The following is a 20,974-nucleotide window of genomic DNA, read 5'->3' on the forward strand; positions in this document are numbered from 1 at the left end:
TCAGAACTGTGATCCATATCTAAGCACAGTCAAAGCGAGAGATTCCTGCCTCAGTCTTGGCAAGGAGATCCTTGCAAACCCTCTCTGAACAGTCACTGGATTCCCCCTCAGTCTGTGGGCAAGAAGCTCAGGAGACTGCCTTCGGGGCTGCTGAGACCTATCTTCTTCCCTCACCGCAGTCACAGACTTTTCCCACTGACTTTCTAAGTTATCTTTGGTGTTTGCGAGTTCAGAGTTCTGGAAACCACCCCAGCTGCCCATGATTCAGTCCTCTGAGGCCTGCTCCAGGGTTGCTGTGACCTGCACAACGATGATGCACTACGCTCCTCTTCCAGCCTGGTGTGATATACCTTTCAGATCAGTCATCCAGGTTGTCTTGGGCTGGAAATTTTGTTTTACTCTGTTTTTTTTTTTTGTGGGTTCTGCTGCTTTAGAATTTGTTTAGAGCCATTTTTATAGGTATTTGGAGGGGTTTGAGGGAGAACTCAAGCAAGTCACTGCTTTCCCTCCTCCATCTTCAGGTAGTAATATTTTTGATCAAAAGTGTTTTTTGAATCATAATTGCTGCAATGTATAGCCTTTAAGGGTTACAAAACATTTTAAATAATAATGAAAACACACTATTCACAAAATACCTTAAGTTTATGTATATATATATATATATATATACACATATATACATATACATATATGTGTATATATATATATATACATATATTTGTTTATACACATATCTGTGACTAAACCCTATCAGTAAGGCAACACATGTACTCACATTTTAAAGATGAGAAAACTAACATTTTATAAAGTTAAGTGATAAACACATAACCATATACAAATAGTTACTGAGGTATGATTACTACCCAGGTCTCACTTGAAAATAAATATAACATTTTTTATACAAATATACTGACTCATATAATATTGATTATTAATTCATAAATATAGGAATGGAAGGGACCACAATTATTATATATTTTAAAATCCCCATGTAACATATTTTCAAATTAAATAATAGTTGCCACAAATATGCTGACTTTTTAAAATTTATAAATAATTATTGAATTCTAAAGAACATTTAACCTAAAATGCACTGAAATAATCCAGTCATTCTTTGATCATTCAGATTTAGCTTCACCATTGCATGGGGGGAAGGGGAAGGATGGGGGAAGTTTGGAGTAATCATGAGTAGTTAGCCCTCTATGAGATTGAGTGTTAGGTAGCATAGTGGTTAAAACACCTCATCTGTAGTCAAGAGGATTTGACTTCAAACCCAGCTTCAGACACTTACTAGCTGTGTGACCCTGGGCAAGTCACTTAACCCTGTTAGCCTAATTTTCATTGTCTGAAAAATGAGTTGGAGAAGGAAATGACATACCACTCTGGTATCTTTGCCAAGAAAACCCAAAAAGGGGTCATAAAGAATCAAATATGACTGAAAATGACTAAACAACAACAAACATATGAGACTGAAGAGAAAAAAATGCATCGTATGGTTGTTTGAATCTATGGTAAAAAATAATAAATTTTAAGTATTTCAACTGAAATCTACTTTGACTATTGGGACTAGCAAGTATTCTGCATTCTAATTTAATAAACTACTTTAGCCTGAAATGAGAGAAGGGAAATTCACCTATTTTATTCCAAAGTCAGCCAAATCCTGAATTTCTGAAAAAAAATCTATTGTTTTCATGAATATAAAGATTTGTATATTGCTAAGCCCAGTTGAACACAACATGTCATTGAATTCAGCATCCTGTCTATTGTAAGAATTTCCTCCATCATAGAATTTGGCATTCGAAGCAACCCGGGAGGTCTTTTTAAGTCCAAGTCCAATAGGAACTAGTAAATACTTTATCTAGTACAAGAGGTAACTGACCAAGAAATATACAAAGATCAAATTCTTACAGAGTGGATATGAACCTAATAGAGACATAAATTCTCTTCTTGGTGTACATTCTAGGCTCAGTTATGTGGGCCTCTGTTATCAAAAGTGTATTATAACAACTACCACATTATAAAGAATTTTTCTTGTACTAAATTCAGCACTATAATATATCATGATATTGTGAGAATATAATGTCTTTTGATTATTTTTTAAATTAATAGGATTTATTTAACATTTTACCGATAGCTAGCATTTATCTGGTGCTTTACAAATAATATCTTATTTGATTCCCCTCTATTAGAATGTTAGCACTATATCATCATACATCTCTTTCTAGCTTTTCAAACAAATGTATCTTTCAAAATTTTTCTATACTCTTGGGTTTGGTTATCAAAGTAAGATTCAACTCTGGTCTTTTAATCAGAAATACTTGAAAGTTTTTTTTTCATTAAAGATTCATTTTTTTTCCTCTTTGAAGAATTATACTTAGTTTTTTTGCCTTTAGGAATATTGTAATCCAACATCTTTTATGGTTTTCAGAAGAATCTGCCAGGTTTTGTATAATCCTAATTGTGATTTCTTGATACTTAAACTGTTTATTTCTAGATGCTTGTAGCATTTCTTCTTGGTCTTGGGAGCCTTGGAATGTGATTACTACATTCCTAGGACCTTTTATTTTGAAGTTTCTTTCAGGAGGTAAATGGTGGATTCTTTATATCTTTATTTTGTCCTGTGGTTCTAATAGATCTGGGCAGTTTTCATTTACAATTTCCTCCTTTAGATTATTTTCACAGTGTCTGTATCTATGGATAAGGACCAGTGTCTAAATAAATAAAATTTAACTTCATAAAAGTTGAATTAATTAAACAGAAACAGGGCATTTCCTTGACTCAGAAAACTGGCAAACTAACAGCTGTAATGAAGCAACAATGTTAAGTGCTCACAAGTTGTATGTAACTTAGCAATAGTGTTATAAGGTTTATAGAAAACTACAATAATTGCCTCATTTGAGCCACACAATAACCCCAAGAGTTAGGTGCTATTATAATCTCCATTTTGCAGTTGAGAAAACAGATGCTAAGAATTTTGCCCAGAATTACAGAGCTAATAGTTTTGAGGCAGAATTCAAAATAAGGTCTTCCTGACTGCAAGTCTGGTCCTCTATTCACTATGCCATCTAACTATGCAGTATTTTATAAAATGTATTTGAGCGGTGCTACTGATGAAAATGATAAGTTTTTCTCTCCAATATAGCTTAACATGTCATCACACATCATCAATTAATTACCTTTGGAGTTGAATGGACATTCCTTTCCCATACATAATTATTGGATAGCAAAATGAAAGAACTATTAAAAAAAAGAGACCATCTGTGGAATTTTCTTTTGGGATAATTATAATTGAAAATAAAGAACCTCATATAATTATTTGGTCTAAACCTTTTCCTCCAAGTATATGGTTTTTAAAGTCTCCAAATATGTTGTTACCATGCCATTTATATAATATTCTTTAAGGTTGGATAATCTATAAGTTCCATAACTAATTTTGATCCATATGTTGGAATATTTCTTCTCTTTCTTTCCTTCTTTCTCTTTCTTATTTCTTAGTTACAGCTATAAATAGGTATATAGCACGAAATTTTGAACTGGAAGTTAATTATTCTTTGGAATTCTGTCAAAACAAAGAGGATAGAAACTTGAAAAGAAAATTTCAGGGGGCGGAGTCAAGATGGCAGAGTAAAAACAGTGACTTGCTTGAGCTCTCCCCCAAATCCCTCCAAATCCCTATAAAATGGCTCTAAATAAATTCTAAAGCAGCAGAACCCACAAAAAGACAACGTGAAACAAATTTGAAACCCAAGACAACCTGAATGGTTGATTGGAAAGGTATATCATGCCAGGCTAGGAGAGGAACACAGTTTGGCCTGGGCAGGCAGGCCTCAGTGAATCTGGAGCAGGCCTCAAAGGACTGAATTGTGGGCAACTGTGGCAGTTTCCAGACTTTTCAATCTATGAACGCCAAAGACAATTTGGAAGGTCAGTGGGAAAAGTCTGTGTTTGCAGTGAGAGAGAGAGAAGCACAGTGGTCTCAGCTCCAGTCCCAGAGCTTGGCCCTGGGGTGGGGTGGCCTCCAGAGCTTCAGACCCACAGACTGAGGGGGAATTGAGTGGCTGATCAGAGGGGGATAACAAAGATATTTTTGCTGGTGCAGGATTCTCCTGCTTTTCCAATGCTTGGATCTGGGTCACAGTTCTGGGTGGTGGTCCTGGTGTGAGGAGGTATGCTGATGTGGTGGAGCTTGTAGTGGTGGTATAGAAAAGAGTGCTGGTGGCCACTCATAGACCAGAACACAGACTAGAAAAGGAGCATACACCTCACCCTTTATGAAGACATCTTGGAAATACTGAAAATTTTCAGGTCCCTAGAAGTATTTCTAAAAAGAGCTGCACAAAACCCCTGAAGCTTGGGATAGTACATTCTCCACACTAGAAACAGATCCTTACCTTAACAAAGAGTTTATAACTCAAGTAATTGACTGGAATCATGAGCAAACGGTGCAAAAAGAGTCAGACTATACTATCTTACGTTGATGACAAAGAAGATCAAAACATAAAACCAGAAGAAGACAACAAAGCCAAAGCTCCTGCATCCAAAGCCTCCAACAAAAATATGAATTGGTCCCAGGCCATGGAGGAACTCAAAAAGGATTTTGAGAAGCGAGTAAGAGAAGTAGAGGAAAAACTGAGAGTGATGCTAAAGGAGACCTAAAAAAATACTGAAGAAAATAACACCTTAAAAGATAACCTAACCCAAATGGCAGAAGAGGTCCAAAGAGCCAATGAGGAAAAGAATGCCCTAAAAAACAAAATTGGCCAAATGGAAAAGGAAGTCAAAAGCTTACTAAAGAAAATACTTCCTTAAAAATTACAATGGAGCAATTGGAAACTAGTGACTTTTTGAGAAATTGAGACACTGTAAAACTAATCCAAAAGAATGAAAAAAAAGAAGAGAATATGAAACATCTCCTTGTAAAAGCAACTGACTTGGAAAATAGATCTAGGAGAGATAATTTAAAAATTATTGGATATCTGAAAGCCATGATAAAAAAAAGAGCCTGGACATCATCTTTCACGAAATTATCAAGGAAAACTGCCTTGATATTTTAGAACCAGAGGGCAAAATAGAGATTGTAAGAATCCACCAATCACCTCCTGAAAGAGAACCCCAAGGGAAAACTCCTAGGAATATTGTAGACAAATTCCAGAATTCCCAGTTCAAGGAGAAAGTATTGCAAGCAGCCAGAAAGAAATAATTAAGCTGAGATTCTTAAAATCTAACCACTGCTCAGATTCTTAAAATCTAGCCACAGCTGAGACCCTTATAATCTAGCCACTGCTTACCCATGTTCAGGCTCTATAAGAGTCTGCCCAATACTGGCTGTACTTCCCCTCTGCATGTCGGGTCATGGGCATTGAAGGGACATACCCTCTCCCTTGCCTACTTGAGGATCTGTTGTTTGAATACTCCCTCTTTATGCTCTCCTCTTGCTCTGCCCCTTTATTGGGAAAGAACCTGATGGTGAATTTGGGGAGCCAATCTTCTCTATTTAAGCCTCCTATCTCCCTTTTCCCTATGTGCACCAGACCTCCCCATGTTCCCCAGAGGTGTGAGAGACAGTTGAGCTAAATTTTTTGGCATCAGAAAATTATGTCAAGCAACTTGTCATAATTTGGTTACAGCTAAAATAATTTGGCTATTGTAGGTTATTGTTTTAATGTGTAAACTTACCAAAAATTTGTTTTGGTTTTGTATAGAAATCTCTAATGATTGGCTTTTTACATCAGGACAAATTTAAGTTTGAGATGTAAATCCTGGAAAAGTTTTTCCTAAGCTGTGATTGGTAAAACTTGCTGTTTGAGGTAAAGGCTCATAGGAATTTATTTTGAGTTGTCTGATGGGTCATAATCCATCGATAATCAATAATCCACCATCTGAGAGAAATGCTACAAGCTACTCAGAGAGGGAATACTGATAGGAAGTCAGCATTGGGAAAAGTTGAGAGGACAATTTTAGCCTCAGTTTAAGATGGGATCCTCCTGGCTCAGTTTCCCCATTATGTTCCTTTGAAAGGGAATGTTACCCACCTGGCTATTCCTGAGTCTGGCTATGAGGTGGATTTGATACTGCATGGTTGGAAAACTGAATTATCTGAATCCAAACAAAGTTAAGGATGTTTTATCCTCTCAAAGTTGGGCCCTAGATCTAGCCCCTGCTTTATAACTGGGCCCCACAGTTTTTCTGTCAGATTGGTCTTCCAGACTACGGGCCATTCACCTACAGTTGGTAGCAAAAAGCGGGTACCAGCCAGTATAAGTCCATCATTCCCTGGATGTAGCCTGTGCTTGGTTCCAGTCAACCTCTTTTGGAACTCCCTCAAGGCAGAGACAGCTCTATGTCCCTTGCCAGCAGGAAGCAGTCTCAGAAGCTGAGACTTTTGCCCTTTACCCCAAAAGAATTTGGGTTATTATTTCTTTGAGGGGTGAATGATGGAGTTGGGTTCTGGGCCCCAGAAAGGAGAAATCCTGGACTTTCCCACATGGCCAAATCTCTGGCATTCTCCTGAGGCTATAATCTCATCAACTGGATTTTCATTGTGGCTACACCCAATCTCCCCTCCATTGTATTACCTCCCTATGGCCCCAGGCCATTTGCCACATTTAATCCTAGATAGACTCCATTGTCCAGGTCCCAAGAGTTCTGTTCACCCCAGTTTACTGGCTGCTCCCATCCAGATCTCCTTAGGCCCTTCCTCCTGTCACCCCAAACTACTTGGCCACTCCTAGATCCCTCCCACAGTCTTTCTGTATATAAGGTTCATCTTGTCCCTATTAAGAGACTCTGATTCTTAGAATCTAGCCAATAATCCATAGATGCTCAGATTCCTTAAGAGTCTAGCTAATATGGCAAATCTTCAATAAAATCTGTTTTTGGCTGCAAAAAAAAAAAAAAGAAATAATTCAAGTATTGTGGAAACACAATCAGGATAACACAAGATTTAGCAGCTTCTACAATAAGGGACCAAAGGGCATGGAATATAATATTCTGGAGGACAAAGGAGATAGGATTACAACCAAGAATCACCTACCCAGTAAAACTGAGTATAATCCTTCAGGGGAAAAAAATGGTCATTCCATGAAATAGGGGACTTTCAACAATTCTTGATGAAAAGACCAGAGCTGAATAGAAAATTTGATTTTCAAATACAAGACTCAAGTGAAACATGAAGAGGTAAACAGGAAAGAGAAATCATAAGAGACTTACTAAGGTTGAACTGTTTATATTCCTGCATGCAAAGATGATATTTGCAACTCATGAGTCCTTTGTCAGTATTAGGGTAGTGGGAGGGAAAAATTATATGTATGTATGTATATAGATAGATAGATAGAGGGCACAGGGTGAGTTGAAGATGAAGGGGTGATATCTGGAAAATAAAACTAAGGGTTGAGAGAGGATTATACTGGGAGTTGAAAGGGAGAGGTAGAATTGGGTAAATTATCTCACATGAAACAGACAAGAAAAGGCTTTTACAGTGGAGGAGAAATGGGGGAAGGTGAGAGGGAATGAGTGAATCATATTTTCATAGGATTTGGCTTAAGGAGGGAATAACATACACAATTGAGTATGGAAATCTATCTTAATCTACAGGAAAATAAGGGGGTAAGGGACAAGAGAGCAGGGGGATGATAGAGGAGAAGGTAGATTGGGGGAGGGGATAATCAGAAGCATACACTTCTGAGGAGGGACAACATCCAAAGAGAGAATAGGAAAATGGGGGGTAGGATAGGATGAAGGGAAATATACTGAGGTTTTCATAACATGACTACTGTGGAAGTGTTTTATATGACTATATATGTATAGCCTATATCGAGTTGCTTACCTTTTCAATGAGGGTGGGTGGAGAGGGAGGAAGGGAGAAAATGTGTAGCCCAAAGTTTTTAAAATACATGTTAAGAATTGTTTATAAAATAAAACTGAAAAGCTAAAATAAAAAGAAAGAAAAGAAAATTTTAAAAAAAAGAAAATTTCATGAAATATTGCAGTACATCATGGACTTTAATGAAACAATCAGAAGTGATGAGGTTAATAAGATAATATGCTTAAAATGATTATTAACTAATCTTTGGAGGAGATATTGTTCAGGGGCAAAGTGTTCAGTCAGTCATCATGCATTTATTTTTTTAATTAATTTATTTTGGCTTATCAACAATCACTTCCATATTCTTTTGAGTTTTAAATTTTTCTTTCCTTCCCTCGTAATCTTCCTCACCAAGATGGTGTGAAATCTGATATAGAGTATACATATATATTCCTATTAAACATATTTTCACATTAATGATGTTGTAAGTAAGAATCAGAAGCAATAGGAAGAACCACCAGAAAGAGGAAATAAAACAGAGCAGAATGAAAAAAAATAGCAAATAGTATTCCTTGATCTGCATTCAAATTCCATAGTTCTTTCTTAGGATGTGGATAGTATTTTCCATCATGAGGCTTTTGGAGATGTATTATATCCTTGTATTGCTGAGAAGGGTTAAGTCTACCAATATTAGTCATCACACAATGTGGGTGTTACTTTGTACAATGTTCTCCTGGTTCTTCTCACTTCACTCAGCATCAGACCATACAAGCCTTTCCAGGTTTTTCTGAAGTCAGCTGGTTCATCATTTCTTATAGCACAATAGTATTCCATCACATGCATATACCACAACTTGTTCAGCCATTCCCCAATTGATGGGCATCCTCTCAATTTCCTATTATTTGATACCACAAAAAGAGCTGCTATAAATATTTTTGTACATGTGGGTCCATTTCCCATTTGTATGATCTCTTTAGGATATAGCTCTAAAAGTACTATTGCTGGGTCAAAGGGCATGCACATTTTATAGCCCTTTGGGCATAGTTCCAAATTGCTCTCCAAAATGGTTGGATCATTTCACAACTCCACCAACAATGCATTAGTGTTCCAATTTTCCCACATCTTCTCCAACATTTATCATTTTCCTGTTTTGTCATGTTGATCATTCTGATAGGTGTGATGTGGTACCTCAGAGTTATTTTGATTTGCATTTGTCTAATCAATAGTGATTTAGAACATTTTTTCATATGTTTATAGATGGTTTTAATTTCTTCATCTGAGAACTGCCTGTTCATATCATTTGATCATTTATCAATTGGGGAATGACTTGTATTGTTATAAATTTGACTTAATTCTGTACATATTTTAGAAATGAGGCCCTTATCAGAGATACTGGTTGTAAAAATTCTTTCCCAATTTTCTACTTTCCTTCTAATTTTGATTGCATTGCCTTTGTGCAAAAACTTTAAAATTTAATGTAATCAAAGTTATCCATTTTGCATTTTGTAATGTTCTCTATCTCTTGTTTGGTCATGAATTCTTCTGTTCTCTATGAATCTGATAGGTAAACTATTCCTTACTCTCCCAGTTTTCTTATAGTATCAGCCTTTATATCTAAATCATGAACCCATTTTAACTTTATTTTGGTATATGGTGTGAGATTTTGATCTATGCCTAGTTTCTACCATACTCTTTTCAAGTTTTCCCAGCAGTTTTTTTTTCAAAGAGTGAGTTCTTATTGTAGAAGCTGGGGTCTTTGGGTTTATCAAATAATAGATTACTATAATCATTGACTACTGTGTCTTGCATACTTAACCTGTACCACTGATTCCCATGTGGGAAAATTGGAACAGTAATTCATTGTTGGTGGACTTGTGAAGTGATCCAACCATTTTGGAGAGCAATTTGGAACTATGCCCAAAGAGCTATAAAATGTGCATACCCTTTGACCCAGCAATAGCACTTTTAGAGCTATATCCCAAAGAGATCATACAAATGGGAAAAAGGTCCCAAATGTACAAAAATATTTATAACAATTCCTTCTGTGCTGGCAAAGAATTGTAAAATCAGAGGAGGCACATCAATTGAGGAATGGCTGAACATGTGCTATATGAATGTAATTGAATACTGTTGTACTATAAGAAATGATGAGCAAGTGGGTTCCAGAAAAAAACAAAAACAAAAACAAAAAAAACTTGAAACACTTTTATGGAGTGATGCTGAGTGAAGTGAACTGAACCAGGAGAATGTTCTACACAGTAACAGCCATGTCGTGCAATGACTATCTTTGGTAGACTTAACCCTTCTCAGCAATGCAAGGATCTAAGGCATCTCCAAAAGTCTCATGATGAAAAATGCTATCCACATCCAGAGAAAGAACTATGGAGTTAGAATGCAGAATCGAACAATACTATTTACTTGCTATTTTTTGCTTCTATTTTGTTTTGTTTTCTCTTTCTTGTGGTTCCTCCTATTGGTTCTAATTCTTCCTTACAACGTGACTAATGTGAAAATATGTTTAATGGGAAAATATATGTAGAGCTTATATCAGATTGCACAATGTCTTGGGGAGGGAGGGGGTAAGGGAAGGGGAAGAAAAATTTAAAATTTAAAAGTAAAAGGAAGTGATTCTTAAAAACTTATTTTTTTTAAAAGGATGAGCCAGGGACAATGGTTAGACATAACAAAGAGGTTAATGTTGGCTTGATGTCAAGGAAAAAAAAATCTTCTTACCAATTTGAATTAACAAAAAGTGTTATGGATTGACTCTACAGGTTAGAATTCTTCAGAGACTGGCAAAACATTGTGGTGTATGTTAGAGTAGGGGTTCCTTTCTTGTTCTATTTTTAATAGATGGTTGGTGAGATACCTCCCAACTTTTCTTTGTTATTTTTTCATGTATTTTGATTGAACTGCTAAATTAGATTTTATGCAATCAAGCGAAGGACCTTTTCTACTTTGTTAATCTCAGGGTATTAAATATTTTGTATAATTTCCAGCTTTTTTCTCACTTGCCTTCAATAGGAGTGTGAGATTTAATTAATTGTGTTACTGAGCTGCCAACTGAAGAAATTGAAGGAGCAGACACAACATTGCTTACTAATAGCTCTCACTCCAACACTGCTTCTGCTATGAAGTTCTGAGTAGTTTCCAAGTCTTATCATCTTATATCTGACCATGCTATTTATGACTATGCATAATGAAATCTTCATCAAAGGACAGTGATATTCAGGGGTCTTAAAGCTAATAAGAGTAGTCCCTCCTGCTATATATTTAATATAAACAATGGACAGGAAATATACATTGCTATGATAATTTTATTTATTTATTTGTTATTAAGAATTTAGCTTAACTTTTGTCTTATTGGTATATCAATCAATTAGCTCATCTCAGCCCCTGGCACACATTCATTCTATCTCATTGTATGAATCTAAGCTTTTCCTGCCCTCACATTGATTTTTATTGAATACTCATCCTTAATTTTAGTGTAATTCAGAAAGATTAAGTCTTATGATTGTTATTTTTTACCTAGTACTGACTTTGAATTTCTCAGAGTTACACTCCTTCAACTATTGTTTAGGTTTTCTTTTGAGGATTTAATTTGCCAACTCTTAGGGATTCAGTTTGTTCTCAATTCAGTTCATAGCTGAATTGAAGTCGTAAACATACCTTACGCTAACCTAGCCAGACCCTGTATCCATATCCTAGAATGAGTTACATAAGAGGAATGGTAAATAATAATAATAAATAATGATGATGATGATCATCATCATTATTGTCATTATCATCTGGCCTTACTCTGTGTACAACAGTCTATCACCATTTAGTTCCCCCCTTAGCATTCTGTAACAGAGTGTGAAATCTGGAACTCTTGAAATGGCTTTCATTCCACACAACTATTCTAGAATTTTGATAATAATCATCTGAAGTAAGAGAAATTGGAATCTGCTGACTCCCACCATAACTAAAAGTAAGCTCTGGGAGTCAGGAGACCTGGATTCAAATTATACCCCCACCCTACATTTCATGCAGCCTGAAAAGAATACAATCTTTGGCATCAGATGATCTGGATTAAATCTTGCCTCTGTCATTTCATTGCTTTGACAAATCACTTATATTCTTAGATTCTTTATCTCTAAAATGAAGCAGTTTTTTTCTATATATCCCATAAATTCACTTTGCCATTTAAATATGAGATCTCATGACATATAACCTGTTTTGTCCTTTAGTTTCCATATGTCAAATAAGACCATAGGATCACAGCTCAAAGGAATCTCTGAGATAATCATTATCCAGTTTCTTTCATTTCACAGATAAAAGAACTGAGATTCAGGAAGTTTACATGTCCAAGATTATCGATATAGTCACTGTAAGAGGCAAGATTTGAACTAAGGATTTTCTGATTCTTCTGTTTAAGAATGCTTCTTAATGGGTAAGGTTGAAAATCACTAAGGATCACTTTGAACTATAGCATTAATTTTTATATGAATCCAAGATTCTTCTCTACTCTAAGATCAACAAGTGAACAAACTCTTAAGCAATCTTTCTTAAACAATGGGAATTTAACATGAGGTTTGTGTCAGTCTCTTACATTATGGGCACTGAAGTGCTTTGTGTGGCCATTACTATCCTGAACCGAAGTGGAAATTAGGTGGGGTTGGGACTGAAGCCAGTCTAATGGAATTTTCTGGGTCTTATGCTTTGGTTTCTTATCTTCCACGCAAAGATTTTTTTCCCATTAGCATGAAATTCATTCATATTTTTTCTTTACATTTTGATCATCTTTGATTAAATTGTGAACAAAATTGCTTGATGAGAATAGAAAAAAACATTATAAAGAAAAAAACAACAGTGTATGTGTGTCTATGTCTGTGTGTGATAGTGGCCTTGTTAATTGCCAGACGTAAATATCAACCCTCTGCTCCAACAGATTTCTTTATTTATGACAATAATAAGCCCATCAAGTTTCTTTTGTAGGAAATTGGCTGAGTGATGGCTAATTTCTTTTTGATTTTAAAAGACAGTCATAGCCACTTACCATTATGTATTTAAGTGACTCATCTTCCATGAACAGGGTATTCCAAGGCTAATATTTTAAATGTTTATTACTGAATGCCTTTCTCAGAAAAAAATAAAATCAGGCAGCATACATAATATGAGACAAAGAACAAGAAAAAAAAGCAATTTTGCAAAGAAAAATGCGTATGACCTCCAACATGTTCTTGATCAAGTAAAATTTACCTGATATAAAGGGGGGATGGTAAAAACAGCTTCAGAAGCTTAATTTTGCTTCCTAAAGCAAATATGATAAAAAAATCATTATTTTATGACAATGTTGAGTGTCTAAATGAGTCTATTGATACTTGGACTGCTGTAAAGGAAATCTTTCTATTACTTATCTGTTTATATATATATGTATATATGTAATATATATATATATGTATATATATATATATACACATATATATATAACAGTAAACCACATATTCTTTGTATTTCCCCAGAACCTTTCAGTTCTCTGCAAATTTTCATGGTCCAGGTATGTATCTGTGTTTATGTATCTACATATGTATATCTCATCTGTGTAATTTTTGCACTAGTGAATCCTGTCAGGAATTCACTAATCCAGAAATATATCCCTTGAATTAATTATCTCATTTTAATTTTTGATATTATTTTGCTGGGTATTGCTTTAGCTTCTTTTATGTACTTTTTTTTCCTTTCCTCTTCTCTCGTTAAAAGAAAAGTATTGCTTCCTCTTGTCATCAGATTTCTAATTTTTCCCCATTCTTACCTTCTTTAGGCATATCTGCCCTTTGCTCAAATAACTCAATATCAGAAAGACTAGGAACCATATATTATAAAAAGTTATTAGCACTTTTTGAAGAGAGTTGGGATGCATGGAGGAAGGTGATTGTCATTAACCTTGGAACTTGCTGCCTCTTCTCAAATTTAATCTATTATACACACTGAAGTTATTCTTCATCCCTCAAAAATACTTTGTGCGGGAGGTACAAGTGGTAAGCTATAAACAGACAATATCGGATTTGAGGGAATGGACTGATTCCTATCCACATCCAGAGTCGTTTTTTTCCTGGTGTATTATAGGCATTATGTGGTCTATCACAACTATTTATTAGTCAATCTAACCTTTTTTTAAGATAATATTTTATTTTTTTTCCCATTTAGAAGTCAAGAAAATTTTAAACTTCATTTTTACAAGATTTTGAGTTCCAAAATTTTCTCCCTCCCTCCATCCCCTCTCCTCTTTTGAAAATGGTAGGCAGTTTGATGTAGTTTATACATGTGCTATAATGTAAAAATACTTCCATATTAGTCACAACTGTGAAAGAAGAAACTAATCAAAAGGAATAAAAATGGGAAAGAAGAGAATAAGCAAAAAAAGAAATGTGCTTTGATCTGCATTCAGAATCCATCAGTTCTTTATCTGGATATGGACCACAATTTTCATCGTGGATTCTTTGTTCTTGTTTTAGATCATTATGGTACTGAGAATAGCTAAGTCAATCATAGTTGCTCATCACACAATGTTGCGGATACTGTGTATAATATTCTCTTGGTTCTGCTCATTTCACATTGAATCAGTTCATACAAGCCTTTTCAGGTATTTCTGAAATCTGCCAGTTCATAATTTGTTATTGCACAATAATATTCCATTTCATTTATATACCACAACTTGTTCAGCCATTCCCCAATTAATGGGCATCCCCTCAATTTCTAATCATTTACCTCCATGAGAATTACTACTAGAAACATTTTCCTGTGTGTAGGTTGTTTCCCCTTTATAATGATCTCTTTTGCATACAGACCTAGTAGTGGTATTACTGGAGTAATGGTTATGTAGTTTGATCACCCTTTGGGTATAATTCCAAATTGCTCTCGAGAATGGTTGAATCGGTTTACAACTCCACCAGTGTCCTAATTTTCCCACATCTTCTCCAGCATTTATCATTTTCCTTTTCTGTCATATTAGTCAATCTGATGGATGTGAGGTGATACCTCAGAGTTGCCTTAATTTGCATTTATCTAAGCAAAAGCAATTTAGAGCACATCTTCATATGTCTATAGATAGCTTTGATTTCTTCATCTGAAAAGTACCTGTTTATATCCTTTGACCATTTATCAATTGGGGAATGGTTTGTATTCTTGTAAATTTGACCCAGTTCTCTTTATGTTTGAGAAATGAGGCCTTTATCAGAGACACTTGTTCTAAAGATTCTTTCCTGTCTTTTGCTTTCCTTCTAATCCAGGTTGCCTTGGTTTTGTTTGTATGAAATCTTTTTAATTTAATATAATCAAAATTATCTATCTATCTATCTATCTATATATATATATTTTGTAATGCTCTCTTTCTCTTACTTGGCTATGAACTCTTCCTCTCCCCATAGATCTGACAGGTAGACTATGCCTTGCTCTTCTAATTTGCTTATGATGTCACTGTTTATGTCTAAATCATGTCAAGCATCTGTTATATCTACTTTTCTAATATTCTATTTACCTCCATGGTTTCTTTCTTGTTTATTTTTTGGTTGGATTAATTGAGTTTGGAGAGGGGCCATTTGAGGTCCCCCACTAGTATAATTTTGCTGTCAACTTCTTCCTGTAACTCATTTAACTTCTCCTTTAAGTATTTGGATACTATACCACTTGGCTTATATATGTCCAGTATTGATCTTGCTACACAGTGCATGGTACCCCATAGTAAAATATAGTTCCTTTCTTACCTCCTTTAATTAGGTTCATTTTTGCCTTTACTTTGTCTGAAATCAGGATTGCCACCCCTACTTTTCTTTTTTAACCTCAGGTAAATCATAATAGATTCTGCTCTAGCCCATTGCTTTTACTTTATGTGTCTCTCTGCTTCAAGTGTGTTTCTTGTAAACAACAAATTGTAGGATTCTGGTTTATACCCATTCTGCTTCTGTTTTATGGAAGAGTTCATCTCATTTACATTACAGTTATGATTACTACTTACTGATTTCCCTCCATTCTATTTTCCTCCTGTATGTCCTCTGTCTCCTTTCTCTCTTTCCTTCCTCATCAATGTTTTGCTTCTGTCTACCACCTCCTCTGATCTGCCCACACTGCTGTCAGTCACCTGCATTCTCCTTTATTTAATCTCCTCCCCTCCTACTTCCCTGTCAGGTAAGATAGATTGCTATATTCAATTTATTATGTATGTGACTCCCTCTTTGAGCCAATACTGATGAAAGTAAGATTCAAATCATGTTTGTCAAGCCCCTATCTTCCCCTCTACTTCCCCTCTCTTCATGTGAAATAATTTACCCCATTCCATTTTACTTCTCTTTCTCACATTTTGAATTTTTGATGTAATTACCTCAAATTCACCTTCTCCTGGCACTTTCTGTCTATCTATATCCCTTCCAGCTGGACTTTTAATGATATAATTTTTAAGAATTACTAGTATCTGTGTCCAAAAGACTATAAAACTGTGAATATCCTATGATCCAACAATACCATTACCAGGTCTGTATCCAAAAGATATAATAAAAAAGGGGAAAGGGCCCACATGTACAAACATATTTATAGCAACCCTTTTAGTGGTGGCTAAGAATTGGAAATTAAGGAGATGTCCATCAATTCGGAATGACTGAACAAATTGTGGCATATGAATGTAATGGAATACTATTATTCTATAAGAAATGATGAGCAGGTGGATTTCAGAACAACCTGGAAAGTCTTATATGAACTGATGCTGAGTAAAGTTTGCAGAACCAAGAGAACATTGTACACAGTAACAGCATCTTGGTGCAATAATACTCTGAATGACTTAGCTCTTCTTAGCAATACAATAACCTAAGACAATTCCAAAAGATTCACAATGGAAAATGCTATCTCTATGCAGAGAAAGAACTATGGAGTGGTCAGCTATCCAGAGTAGCACTTACACCTGCAGCCCAGATGAGAAGGAACTTGCTCTCCTGATGCTACAATTGCTATTCACCACTGTTTTGGGGAAATCTCATGTGCATTGGAGGGGACTCAAAGATGGCAGCAGTTGTCAATTGTGCTACAAGCCACTCAGCACTGGCTTATATGAGCTATGGCTGTGACTGTGGCATTGGAAGAAATGGTTGGCCTCAGGACAAAACTGACTGGTGCTGCCAAAAACATGGCTGCTGTTACAACAAGGTTGAGGAGGCTGGTTGTAACCCCAAGATGGAACGCTATAATTGAGAATGTAGAGACCAAAGGGTAGAATGTGGTGCCAACCTGAACAAGTGCCAAGAGATGATGTGTGCATGTGACAAGGAAATTACCCACTGCTTGGCCACAGCAGAAAACAATGCAAAGTAAATTTTCTTCCTCCATCTCCATTCTGGAGAGAAGAAGCCAAAGTGTGACTGACATAACTTGGAAATTTTATTTTTGCCTGAGAATATATAAGAATAATTTTCCCTACACAAAAAATAATATCAGTGCTCCAGTAAGGGCAAAATAAGGGTTCTTACCCAGTTCTCCCTCATGGGCCAAAGACGTGGACCACATCTATCGCATACTTCATCTCCATTGAAACCTAACTGGAAGTCATTTCCTTACTTTCAACAATAGACAAATCCAAGAAACCAAGTTGTTCTACCTGTAAAAATAGGAAGTTAAGCAAATTCTTCCAGTTTTACCTGTATTTTAACTGTGGCCTTCTGTAGATAATGCCAAACCATTTATGACTCTAAAAATGGGGATTTAAATCAAAGGAGACAGACAAAGGGGATAAGCTTTTTAAGAGAAAGGATGCCTAATAAAAAAAGTCAAAAGACATGGTTTCTAGTACCTCTTAGCTCACTCTATAACCTGAAGTTTGGCATCTTATAAAATGAAAGCTTAATAATTTCTTAAATTCTGCTTTTTTAATGATAAATTGGCCTTATCCCCCAATATTTTTAAGAGATTTCTCTTACCTTTAGAATTTTTAGTAAGTAAACATGGTCCCCTATTTACTCTAAAGCTCTCAAGTAGCTAGGTGGTGAGTTGGATAGGGTGTTAGTCCTAGAATCAGGAAGACCTGAGTACAAATCTGGCCTCAGACCCTTAGTGTGACCTTGGGCAAGTCATTTAATTTCTGTCAACCTGCTTTCCCAACTGTAAAATGGGGACAATACCTACCTCCCAGTGCTGTTGTGAGGATCAAATGAGAATATTTATAAGTGCCTGGCACATAGTAAATGCTAAATAAATGTATGCCATACAAATGCCAGCTATTATTATTATTATTAAACTGTCAAAGAAACAAAATTTACAAGTATGGTTTCCTATTAGAACTGTAAGAAGTGGAGATAGGGTACAGGCCAAGGACTACCTCTCTCCTGTTTATTTACAAGTTCTTGTTACTAGATCAAAACTTACTTGACTGTTTTACAGAATTGCTATGATATTTATAATTTTACAACTGCTAAACTGTAAACTCTACATTTTTCTAAATCTTTTACTTTCCCTGGTATCTAGCATTGATTCTCTGTATAGAAAAAAAATTGATAAATGTTTAAACCAGATTATCAATGTCTTTCAAAAAAAAAAAGAACCATGGAGTCTGAATGCAGATCAAAGCATACTATTTTCTCTTTTTTAGTTGTTTTTTTTCTTTCTCATGGTTTTTCCCTTTTGTTCTGATTCTTCTTTCACAACATTACTAAGGTGAAAATATGTTTAATATGATTGTACAAGTATAGCCTATATAAGTTTGCTTTCCATCTTGGTTGGGGGGAGGTAAGGGAGGGAGGGGAAAAAATTGAAGCTCAAACTCTTATAAAAGTGAATGTTGAAAAACATCTTTGGATTGGAAGAAAATAAAATAATATTAAGAGGAAAGGAATAAAATGGGAATAAAAATAGCACTTACAATTAAAAAAAAAGAATTACAAGTATCATCTTCCCATGCAGGGATATAAATAGTTTAGCTCTATTGAATCTCTTATGTTTTCTTTTTCCTTTTTACTTGTTTATACTTCTCTTGGGTCTTGCTACTAGAAGTCAATTGTTTTTGTTTGGTTATTTCTGGTCTTTTTTTTTCATAAGTTGCCATTTATTATTTAGTTTGAAGAACAGGTTATAAAGGGGGTGGTGGGAGCCCTAGGGGAGAGGGAAGAAGGGAAGAGACCAGGAGATGAAAGCCTCCCCTATATCTGCTTCAGATGGGTTTGATTCTGATTTCTGAGCCTTGGTCCAGGGCACACAATGAAGCACACGATAAGATAAGATTCCAGAGGCTACAGGTTTAGGAAACATCAAGAGGTGGCCAAAGTTACACATCCAACCAGAGGTGAGGGCTGGGATTCTCCTTGGATCAGCAGCACTACTTCCTTTTAGGAACTGAAGCATAGTGATAAGTTCCATCCCACTTATTTCAGCTCTTATTCTTGTAGTTAAAGTCTTTGTACTAATGAATTTTTTCATTGCCTCTCTAACTTCTTGTACTTTGCTTCTAATTTCTTTGAATATGCATCCAACTTGTAAGCTGCCTGCTCAAGAGCTGCTACTTGTTCCTCAATTAAAGTGATCTGATCCACATAAGGCTGAAGTGCTGCATATTTCTGATTTAAGTCCTTTAGGTTTCTACTTATGTTTACTGCAATATCTTTCATTTCTACATACTTCAAGCTAAACAGTTCATATTTTCTGGAAGTTTATAGTCTTCACTGGTGGCTGACAGCTCACCTGTTAGGTAAGTGTCCATTTTGGAGAACATGTCCTGGCACAGTCCCATGATGTCCACATTGGTGGGCTCCGTGGCCTCCTAGGCCATCTTTACCACAACATTGTCTAGGCCGGGGAAGGGAAAGAGAAAGGATGGAGGGAAGAATGGGGATTGGGAAGGGGGGAGGGAAGGGAGAGAGGGGAGGTAGGGGAGGGAAGGGGAGAGGAGGGAAGGGGGGAGGGAATGGAAAGGGAGAAAAAGGGCTGTTTCTGGTCTTTTCTTATGAAAGCTTGAAATCCTTCTATTTCAAGGAATGACCATTTTCCACTCAATATATTATATTTCATTTTGCCAGGTAGGTGATTCATGATTGTAGTCCTAGTTCTTTTGCCTTCTGGAATATCATGTTCCATGACCTCAGATCCTTTAATGTTGCAGTTGCAAAGTCTTGTGTAATCCTGATTGTAACTCCCTGAAATTTGAAACAATTTTTTTTTCCTGACTACTTGCAATATTTTTTCCTTGACCTGATAGTTCTGAAATTTGGCTATAATGTTCCATGGAGTATTTATTTTTAGATCTGTTTTTTCAGGTGATCAGTGCATTCTCTCCATGGCAATTTTGTCCTTTGGGCTTAGGATATAACTGCAAATTTCCTTGACAATTTCCTGAAAGATACGATCCAAATCCTCCTTTTGATTATAGCTTTCAAGAAGTCCAAAGATTCTCATATTGTCTCTCCTGGATTTATTTTCCAGGTCATTTTTTCCCATGGGTTTTTTTATATTTTCTTCCATTTTTTCATTCTTTTGTATTTCTTTGTTTGATTCTTAATGTCTCATACAGTTATAAGCTTCCACTTGCCCATTCTTACTTTTAAGGTGATATTTTCCTCAATTAGCTTTTATGCTTTCATTTCCATTTGGCCTATTTTACTTTTTTAAGGAGTTGTTTTCTTCAGTCTTTTTTTTATTCCTTCTCCATTTGGCTGATTTTATTTTTTAAGCAGTTTTCCAAGCTGTTGACACTTTTTTTTCATAATTCTCTTACGTCATTCTCATTTCTTTTCCCATTTTTTCTTCTACCTCTCTTATATGATTTTAAACTCTTTCTTTAGCTCTTCTATGAGTTCTTTCTGGCTTCAGAAAATGAGACCACTTTTCATTTTTCTTTGGGGTTTTGCCCATAGATGTTTTGATATTGTTGTCCTCTTTTGTGTTTGTCTTGGTTTTTTTCCCTGTCATCATAACTTTCTATAGTCAGATTCTTTTTGTTGTTGCTGTTGTTATTTTTTGCTCATTTTTTGGCCTTTTTCTTTTCTTTTAAATTTGAGTTCTGCACTTGAGGGGAAAGGTACACTCTGTCAGGGTTCTTGTGCCAATGGATGCAGGCCCTGGCTGTTTACCTGGTGTTGCTCTGAGGCCATGTGGGGACCCTAGTTTATAATGCTATGTGAAAGGTTTGGTGTGACTGCTGGTTGATGCTCCTGGAGACTG

At 35.8% G+C, this 20,974-nt stretch overlaps 1 pseudogene; it reads right to left on the bottom strand.

The window, feature by feature from the left end:
- Window positions 1-19,233: 19,233 nt before the first annotated feature.
- Window positions 19,234-19,598, bottom strand: LOC114028173 (annotated as a pseudogene).
- Window positions 19,599-20,974: the final 1,376 nt, after the last annotated feature.

This window comes from Vombatus ursinus, unplaced genomic scaffold (assembly GCF_900497805.2).
Source record: "Vombatus ursinus unplaced genomic scaffold, bare-nosed wombat genome assembly UNPS02014872.1, whole genome shotgun sequence".
Lineage (NCBI taxonomy): Eukaryota > Metazoa > Chordata > Mammalia > Diprotodontia > Vombatidae > Vombatus > Vombatus ursinus.